The 10,239-nt window shown below is 42.7% G+C and overlaps 1 long non-coding RNA gene across 1 annotated transcript; it reads left to right on the forward strand.

The window, feature by feature from the left end:
* The first annotated feature begins 276 nt into the window (after positions 1 to 276).
* LOC110311843 lies at positions 277 to 10,239 on the forward strand. The gene is made up of 3 exons (XR_002380002.2): positions 277 to 463; positions 5,120 to 5,224; positions 10,002 to 10,239. It is a non-coding gene; the product is annotated as an uncharacterized LOC110311843 (long non-coding RNA).

Below are 10,239 nucleotides of genomic sequence, written 5' to 3' on the forward strand. Positions count from 1 at the left end.
GGGAGCGGTGAGGGGAGGTGGGCCTGGGTATGGTGCAGGAGCCCGCCTCCGCAGCAGCAGCCCTGCCTTGGTACTACAGTAATGGCATCAGACAGATCGACCCATGGGACTGAGTGATCGGTGACCCCAGGAGATGCCTGCAAATTGCTCTCTTGGAAAAGCCCCAAAGTCAGCTTGGTTTTGGCTATGTGTTTCTCCCTTAGCATAGCTGGGTGAAGGTCATGGCCTGCCTGCTCTTGGGGGCAATGTTCTGCAGGTTGCCTTCCTGCAAAATTAATCAGCAAATCAAAGGTCAGAGCTGCCTTCTCCCTAGCAATTGCTGCTCCTCCAAAGGAGCTTTTTCTTCTCCACCATGGCAATGTGTCTTTTAACTCTTCCACGCCCTCGGAACCCACATCAGTTATTGCTGTACCTCTGCCCCTGGAGACTAGACTGGGAGATCTCGTGCCTACAGAAGTGCCAGGTGTGTGTTCCTTTTGCTGTTGCCAACATGGTGTGGGTAGATGTATTTTGAGCCAATTTTATGGCAGCTTCTCTCTTCTTCAGCTCCATACATACTACCAGATGTGATTTTCTTGAGTTCTTTTTAATGTTTGACTTTGAACAACCTCTTGGGCACAAGCAATATAAAAAGCCCTATCTGTAATATTGTCACAAATCTAAAACAAAAAAAAAAATCCTCTATAGTGTCTACATGATGGAGCAGCCTGCTCTTGACATTTGTTTTGTGATAATACTTCATATTCAGAATATTCCCCTGGTCCACGGGTCAGACTGGGAAGGTACCAGGAAGGGGCAGGCAAGGGAGGAGGGCAGGGAAACCAGGAGGATTCGTCGAGGCCACAGCCTCAGGGAGCACTTTGTAATTATCTAGTAATAAGCGAGCTCTGTGTACCTAGAGAGGTCTGCAGTTCTCAAACAATCATTTTGAAAGGTTCAAAAGAACATTAGAACCAGTTAGGTAAAGTATCCTTGCTCCTTCACGACTAACCCTACAGATATGAGAGAGTCCCTTCGGGAAATTTCTAGAATGCACTGGGAACTGCTGATGGAAAGGGCTTTCAAAGAGCAAGAAAACAAAGCGAAATGTCAACAGCCTCAAAATGGTTGCAGAAATGAATAGAATTACCACTAATTCATATAACAAGAAGCATAGACCTTAGGCATTTCAGAATTGATCAGGGTATTTGTTTGTGTGTGTGTGTGTGTGTGTGTGTGTGTGTGGGGTTAACGATACCATTAAAGAGCAAGCTCTATCCTGTCTTGTTTTTCACCATCTTTAGTTCACTAGCCTGCTTTCGTCGTCATAAATCCTCAAACAACTGCACAATTCTCAGGCATCACACCTTCCATACAACACCTTCCAGAGACAGAAAAGGATAGGATTCTCCTAGTATCTTTATTTTAATTAGGTATTTTCTTCATTTACATTTCAAATGCTATCCCAAAAGTCCCCCATACCCCCCAATCCCCTACCCACCCACTTCCACGTCTTGGCCCTGGTGTTCCCCTGTACTGAGGCATATAAAGTTTGCAAGACCAAGGGCCTCTCTTCCCAATGATGGCCGACTAGGCCATCTTCTGCTACATATGCAGCTAGAGACAGGAGCTCCGCGGGTACTGGTTAGTTCATATTGTTGTTCCACCTATAGGGTTGCAGACCCCTTTAGCTCCTTGGGTATTTTCTCTAGCTCCTCCATTGGGGGCCCTGTGTTCCATCCAATAGCTGACTGTGAGCATTCACTTCTGTGTTTGCCAGGCAACAGCATAGCCTCACCAGAGACAGCTATATCAGGGTCCTTTCAGCAAAATCTTGCTGGTATAAGCAATGGTGTCAGAGTTTGGAGTCTGATTATGGGATGAATCCCCAGGTGTGGCAGTCTCTAGATGGTCTATCCTTTAGTTTCAGCTCCAAACTTTGTCTCTGTAACTCCTTCCATGGGTGTTTTGTTCCCAATTCTAAGAAGGGGCAAAGTGTCCACACTTTGGTCTTCATTCTTCTTGAGTTTCATGTGTTTTGCAAATTGTATCTTGTACCTTGGGTATCCTACGGCTAATAACTACTTATCAGTGAGTACATATCATGTGAGTTCTTTTGTGATTGGGTTACCTCACTCAGGATGATGCCCTCCAGGACCATCCATTTGCCTAGGAATTTCATAAATTCATTCTTTTTAATAGCTGAGTAGTACTCCATTGTGTAAATGTACCACATTTTCTGTATCCATTCCTCTGTTGAGGGACATCTGGGTTCTTTTCAGCTTCTGGCTATTATAAATAAGGCTGCTATGAACATAGTGGAGCATGTGTCCTTCTTACCAGTTGGAACATCTTCTGGATATATGCCCAGGAGAGGTATTGTGGGATCCTCCGGTAGTACTATGTCCAATTTTCTGAGGAACTGCCAGACTGATTTCCAGAGTGGTTGTACAAGCTTGCAATCCCACCGACAATGGAGGAGTGTCCCTCTTTCTCCACATCCTCGCCAGCATCTGCTGTCACCTGAATTTTTGATCTTAGCCATTCTGACTGGTGTGAGGTGGAATCTCAGGGTTGTTTTTGATTTGCATTTCCCTGATGATTAAGGATGCTGAACATTTTTTCAGGTGCTTCTCAGCCATTTGGTATTCCTCAGGTGAGAATTCTTTGTTTAGCTCTGGGATTATTTGATTTTCTGGAGTCCACCTTCTTGAGTTTTTTATATATATTGGATATTAGTCCCCTATCTGATTTAGGATTGGTAAAAATCTTTCCCAATCTGTTGGTGGCCTTTTTGTCTTATTGACAGTGTCTTTTGCCTTACAGAAGCTTTGCAATTTTATGAAGTCCCATTTGTTGATTCTTGCTCTTACAGCATGAGCCTTTGCTGTCCTGTTCAGGAATTTTTCCCCTGTGCCCATATCTTAAAGGCTTTCCCCCACTTTCTCCTCTATAAGTTTCACTGTCTCTGGTTTTATGTGGTGTTCCTTGATCCACTTAGGCTTGACCTCAGTACAAGGAGATAGGAATGGATCAATTCGCATTCTTCTACATGATAACCGCCAGTTGTGCCAGCACCATTTGTTGAAAATGCTGTCTTTTTTCCACTGGATGGTTTTAGTTCCCTTGTCAAAGATCAAGTGACCATAGGTATGTGAGTTCATTTCTGGGTCTTCAGTTCTATTCCATTGGTCTACCTGTCTGTTGCTGTACCAGTATCATGCAGTTTTTATCACAATTGCTCTGTAGTACAGCTTTAGGTTAGGCATGGTGATTCCACCAGAGCTTCTTTTATCATTGAAAAGAGTTTTTGCTATCCTAGGTTTTTTGTTATTCCAGATGAATTTGCAAATTGTCCTTTCTAATTCGTTGAAGAATTGAGTTGGAATTTTGATGGGGATTGCACTGAATCTGTAGATTGTTTTTGGCAAGACAGCCATTTTTACTATATTGATCCTGCCAATCCATGAGCATGGGAGATCTTTTCATCTTCTGAGTCTCCTAGTATCTTAATACTAAAAAAAAAAACCAAAAACCTATTACGATGTGGTGGATTGAATAAGAATGGACCTCAGGGGTTCATATATTTGAATACTAGGTCTACAGTTGGTAGAACTATTTGGGAAGGATTAGAAGGTGTGGTCTTGTTGGAAGAGGTGTGTGCCTGGGGGTGAGTTTTGAGGTTTCAAAAGTCCAAGTCATTGCCATTCCCAGTTAATATGATCTCCACTCCCCATATCTCTTTCTGATCTCTCTCTCTCTCTCTCTCTCTCTTTCTCTCTCTCTCTCTCACACACACACACACACATACACACACACCTTTAGAGATGAAGGAAGTAGGTTATTGTGGGCTAGATCTTAGATCCTGAGAATTATAGCTCACCTATAGCTTCTGACTTAGCTCTCCAGGCTTCCTGGGCTGTGAGAATTTGCAAGCTCTTCAGCAAGCTGCCTTCACAGATGGGGTCCTAGCCACATGACAGCTTTCTAATATACTGGGCTGTCCCTGTGAACTTCGAGCCATAGCAAACCTCTCTTCCTGAAGCTGTTTCTCTTCAATGTTTTGTCATAACACTAAGGAAAGTAAGTGGCACACATCCCTCAGAATAACCCATAGATGTTCAATGCCCCATTGAACAAAAATTTAGTCAGGTGTCTTTCCCTAAACTAATTACTGACAAAATAAGTAGTATTTTGAATAACTAAGATCGTTGACTAGGTCAGGACATTCAACCCCTAAAATATAGACTGGTGTCTGAATAATATAACATTCTTTTTGTTTGTTTGTTTGTTTTTTTCGAGTAGCCCTGACTGTCCTGGAACTCACTCTGTAGACCAGGCTGGGAACTCAGAAATCCACCTGCCTTTGCCTCCCAAGTGCTGGGCACCACTGCCCAACTAATAGGCACATTCTATTAGCAAGGAGATAATAGAGGACTACTACTGGTCAAAGGAACAACAATGTCTGAAATAGAGATGTGTGTGTGTGTGTGTGTGTGTGTATGTGTGTATTGAACTTACTGCCCCCCCTCCCACACCAGCTAAACATGATACCACTTAACTATATACCTAGCCATCAATAGCTAGTTCTTGATTCCAATTTGTTGTATTCTGCTTAAACCCCAGGACATTTGATTCACTGGCTCCTACTGAGATAAACATCATTAAGCCACACATAATAAAAACTCAGTTTCAATGCATAAAACTGCTCAAGAGAGACAGTATTCAACAAAGAGTTTCTTAAAAGAGCTACAAAATTGGTCCATAGCTTTAGGATGAAGAGACTTGGTTTTACTAATTCAGTCTAACCATCTAACTGTGTCCTACATCGAAACAACACACCAGCCCTCCAAGAACTCAGGCCCCATCAACCACATATGCTTGATCAAACCCCACCCACCTTCTCAGTTATAACCAGACCACACAGAGAATGACCATATGATATGATTTGAAATAAAAACATATGCATCTTTACCTATACACCTGGCTATCTATCTGCCACCTTTATAACTGTCTGCATTCTGTGGGAGCTACGACGTGCTCTGTGACATTTCCATTAGAGGAATGCAGGACTCCCTCCCATGGGATGACGTTTGTCACATTGCCAGCTCTGCTCTGCCACATATGCTTTATCCTCCAGTTTGACAGGCAGGACCTTTCTGCTACAAGGAGCAGACATGAGCCATAGCTAATGCATGAGGAAGCGGAACGTCTTTGGAGGACACGGGATAATCATAGAATCAAGGTATGTTCTGCATTTCTGGGTACAGGAATCAATGGAGGCTGCTGGGAATGATTAATTTTGTATGACGACATTCCTGCTGTCAGGGTTCACGAGTATAGTGAGAAAGTCTGATTGGTTGAGCTTAGATACAGGCCTTCCTTTTAGCCGCACGTGAGAATGGCTGTTGGGAACTAACAAAGTGTAACAAGAGCGAACTTATCCTTTGGTGGAAATTGGTGTTCTATCATCAGAGTTGGGCAGATGTTAGGCAGACAAGTACCTCTCACCCCACCCCTATGCCACACTCACACCCCTGCAAAGCATCAGGTCCTAGAACTGGAAGCCATACATGATCAACACATTTAGTAAGCACAGACTGAGATTGTAACAAAGAAACATTTTTTTCCCTCGTCTTTCTAAGCTTACTTGATGGAGTTGGCATGGTGACTCATGCCTGTGAGCCTGGCACTTAGGAAACTGAGGCAGGGGGGCTAGGAGAAGGACTAGCCTAGACTACATAGCCAGACCTGGTCTCAAAAGAAAAAACAATCAATCAGTAATAAACAAATGAATTTAAAAACCCTGTCTATTGGAAGCAATTTGCACCCTGCTTCAGAATGAACATCTCTACCCACGTCTGCATAACAAAACAGCCCTTAATGACTCTAAGGTGCAAACCTAATCCTAAATTCAATCATAGAATTATAGCAGTTAATCCTGTTAGCACTTTGCTTTTCATTCAAAGATGCCTCTTCCTCCATTGCCCAAGCGTCCTGAGCTGCAGGCAAGCCGCCTGCTTTGGCTCTCTTCTCTCTCCTGCACAGAAGCAAGGACCCGAAGAATTGAAGGGAGGAGAGGACGGTGTTTATTTGACTGGAACTGTCATTGAATGGCCTTGAATTCTCATACCACGATGGATCCTCGAGGCTTGATCTCTTATAGACACTTTCATGTACTTAGAACCCTTTTGTCTTTCACTGGCGTGTAATAACCGAGGCAAAGAGTGTATGGCACACGCGCACTATTTAATGCATAATGATCCAATCAGAGTAATTACCCTAGCCACCTCCTCAGACATTTCTCATTTCTTATTGGGAACACTCAAATCCTCTCTTAGAGCTATTCTGCAGACCCTTGAGTATTTCGATGGCAGTGGTATTAATTCACATGTAGCCTCACCTGTCACACAGTGGATTCTCAGGATCTGTTAAGACACTGTAGCCTCTCTGCTTGGCTGTCAGCCCATTTCAAGTCATGGTTCATTAGAATGTATTTGTTTACTCTTTGGAGGCAGTTCTTATTTAATCTTCAACTGTCATCCTCCTGCCCCAGTTTCACGGGTGCTGGGATTACAAGTTTGTTCTGATACCTAGGTTCTCCTGGTTATTTTAAATAGATAATAACTCGTAAAGTGATGGCACTGTGCTAAAGAATATTAGAACATGCTCGGTTTATTTACCCATAATCCATTGTCCAAGGCACAGCTTGTCTCTCTCCCCTCTTTCCTAGACTACGCACTCTATGCTATCAACTGTTTTAGCTTTTGCATATGAGTGAGATCACCTGGTACCACTGTCTGGGGCTGGCTTAGTTCACTTAACACGATGCCCTCTAGGCTCATCCACATCACTGCAAATGACAGGCTTTCCCTCTCCTTGTGGTCACAGGTACTCCACAGAGCCTGTACATCACATTTTCTTTATCCACTCATTAGATGATGGTCACTTTGGTTGCTTCCACATCTTGGCTATTGGAGTAACGCTGCAGTGAACATGGAAAGAGGGTGTGCTTTCGATACACCAATTTCACATCCGTGAGATGTACTCCTGTGGGTGGGATAGATGCTTCATGTGGCTGTTTTATTTCATCTTATTTTATTGAGGAATGACCATACTGCTTTCTGTCATGGCTTTGCTAATTCTGCTGGTGTGCCTGAGTTCTCTCTTTGCAGCTTTGCTGGCATATTGGGTTTCGTCTTTTTTTTTTTTTTTGATGGCTATCATTCTTACTGGGGTGAGGTGATAGCTCACCATGGCTTTGCTTGCTTTTCTCAGATGGTTAGTGATGCTGAGCATCTTCCCTCTACCTGTGGGATATTTGTGTGTTTTCTTTTGACAGTGCCTATTCAGATCATTTGCCCATTGTTTAATTGGATTGTTTGCTTTTTAACTGTTGAGATGTTTGACTTGCTTATATAGTCTGGATATTAATCCCTCACTGGATGAGTAGTCTGCAAATATTTTCTCCTATTCTGTGGGATGTCTCTGCTCTGTTGATTAGTCACTTTGCTGTGGAGAAGCTTTGTGGTTTGATGTCAGCCCATTTGTCTTTTTTGGCTTTTGTTGCCTGTGTTCTTTGAGTCCTATAAAACAAAACAAACAAACAAACAAACAAACAAACAAAAAAAAAACAACTTCTCCCAATCCAGTGTTCTGAGACATCCTCTGTGTTTTCTTTATTGAGACTTCCCCACTACATCTTGAACCACAATCCTCTTTTGTTTTTTTGTTGTTTTGTTGTTGTTTTGTTTTGTTTTTTGACAGGGTTTTTCTTTTCTTTTTTTTTTTTTTTTGCTCAAACCTTGTTTATAAATCATCTCAAAATTATGTACAACTTTCCATAATATAAAATATCTCGACAGGGTTTTTCTGTGTAGCCCTGGCTACAGCCTGAGACTCACCCTCATCTACAGAGGGAGAAATATTGGCATTTCTGAGAGATCTTGCATCCTCTCCTTGGGTTTAATCTGAAGATAGGTAGTCATGGAGAGAGAAAGATAGAGAGACACAGAGAGAGACAGAAAACCTGAGATTTTTGGCAAATATTCCCACAAGAATTCATCGTTGAATAACTCCCTCTCTTTCCCATTGCTATTCACTTTTGTATCCCAGAGGATGGGAACAATTGCAGAACTTAAGGTTTTTAAAAAACATCTTGGCTAGTAAAGGACAACAGTTTATGTTGTCATTCTTCGTTTCTTTTATTATAAATGTGAACATACATTTTTCAAATGTCTCATCAATGTGTCCAATAATAAAATAATGCAGAGAGATCTGGGCTGGGTATGTGGCTCAGTGGTAGAGCATCAGCCTAGGGGTCCATTCCCAGGAGTGCAAATAAAATCAAAGTAAATCAACAGCAAAACATAGCTCTTGTGCTTCTGCTAGCTCCTTAGCCCTCTTATGGATTCTCTGCTACAGGTATGTGTAATGGGTTGGCCTGATGCTGTTTGTATTCTAATGTTAATACTGGTTCCTCAAGAGGGGCTGATCCTCATCAGCAGACTATCTCTCCATTTTAACTGGTCAATAAAAGGCTAGAGCCTATGATTGGGCAGTGGAGGGGAAAGGTGGGACAGAAGGCTTGAGACGGGGTAGGAAGGAGAGGGAGAAAGAGAGAGAGAGGACAGAGGAAGAGGAGGAGGAAGACTAGAACTCAAACTCCGTGGCTGGGAGAAATGGTAGTAGCAAGGGGTCTCATAGCTGGGGAATAAGTTAGTATAGTGGTAGATCTGCCCAGTCTAGGTATGTAGCTTATAATTATAATAACTGGATGGTGTGTTTTTTATATGGGCTCATAATGGTTGAATTCCAGCAACAGGTATTCTCATTATTCATCACTGTGATTAGTATTGTCATCATTTTTATTACTATTATCTCACTTGCCAGATGACACCCAGAAGGATAACATGAGGTGTTCAAAGTGGCTCCGCTACTGGGTGTGGCCTGCTGGAGCCCTCCTTCTTTCCTGTTCATTGGGTATTGCCTTGCGGTCTTCCCTTCTGTTTTTATTTTCTCTCCTTTCCCTCTTTTTGTAGTCTTCATTTCACAGGGAGCACTCCAGTTTTACAAGTTATGGTCAGCATGATCAACCTGGTTCTCCACACAGTAACATTTAGCATATGCCGAATAGACAAGATACGAGTCAGGAGAGGTTCATCTGAGAGAGAATTTAGGAGTTACATCCCCATAGGCATAGGAAGTCTCAGGCATGCTTACAGTTCTCTTGCCATTGTTCTTGGTGTCAGGTTAAATGACTTGTCCAAGGTCACACAGCTAAGAAGAGGTAGAAGAGAGAAGAGAAAATAAAGGTTTAAGGCACGGAAGTCAGCCAACCCCTGAGAGTGTGCTGTGCGCCCCTTTTCTCTTCACCATCTTCATCGATGTCCCAGGTGTGGGGAGCTCTCAGCACAAGAAGTGGCTCCCAGCCTCTTCTAGGAGTCTCCTGAAGCTGGGTGCTCTTAGATGAATCCTTTCTGGTTAATTGAAGTGTTACTATAGTAACAGCAACACTAAGAGCCAGAATAGCAGGTACAGATTTCACACCCACAGACTTGGGTGTACAAACACGTTACTTCATTTTCTTATAACTCACGTTAATTTCTGACCTCAGGCCTTTATTCTGCTTAATGCAAGAAATGTTATTCCAGCCACTCTCAAGCACATTCAACAAAACCCAGTCTTTCTCAGCTAATTTTGATTTAAAAGTTACTAATTTAGGATGACTTCATTTTCCCTGGAATGGGGAATGGAAGATAAAAGGTTGAAGCTCTTTGGGCTTTAGAGGTTGGTCCGGGTGATGTGTGGGATGCCCTTGAAGGGAGATTGCACTGTCCTGGTGCTGAACTGTGGTCAAATCACAGACTCCTGTGGGGACAGTTCTCATTGTGACATTTCTCTTGGCTTAATCCTCTCATTCCTTCTGACTGAAGCTCTGGCTTTCTCCCTCAGTTTTCCTGGTCAACTCCCATGCCTCTCCCAAGTGGAGAAAACTCAGAGACACTTTCTGTCTCCTTTAGGACAAAATAAGGAAGAAAAGAGGAAACCCAATAGTCAAGATCTGAGCCACTGGGCTAATGAGATGGCTCAGTGTGTTAAGGTGCCTGCCGCCAAGCCTGAAGACCTGAGTTCAATTCCCAAGCCTTACATGGCAGAAGGAGAGAACCGATTCCAGCAAGCTGTCTTGTGACCTCCACAAGTGTAGTATGGCATTAAAAAATACATAAACAATATAATAAATCATAATAAATAATAAAT

This window comes from Mus caroli, chromosome 16 (assembly GCF_900094665.2).
Source record: "Mus caroli chromosome 16, CAROLI_EIJ_v1.1, whole genome shotgun sequence".
Classification (NCBI taxonomy): domain Eukaryota; kingdom Metazoa; phylum Chordata; class Mammalia; order Rodentia; family Muridae; genus Mus; species Mus caroli.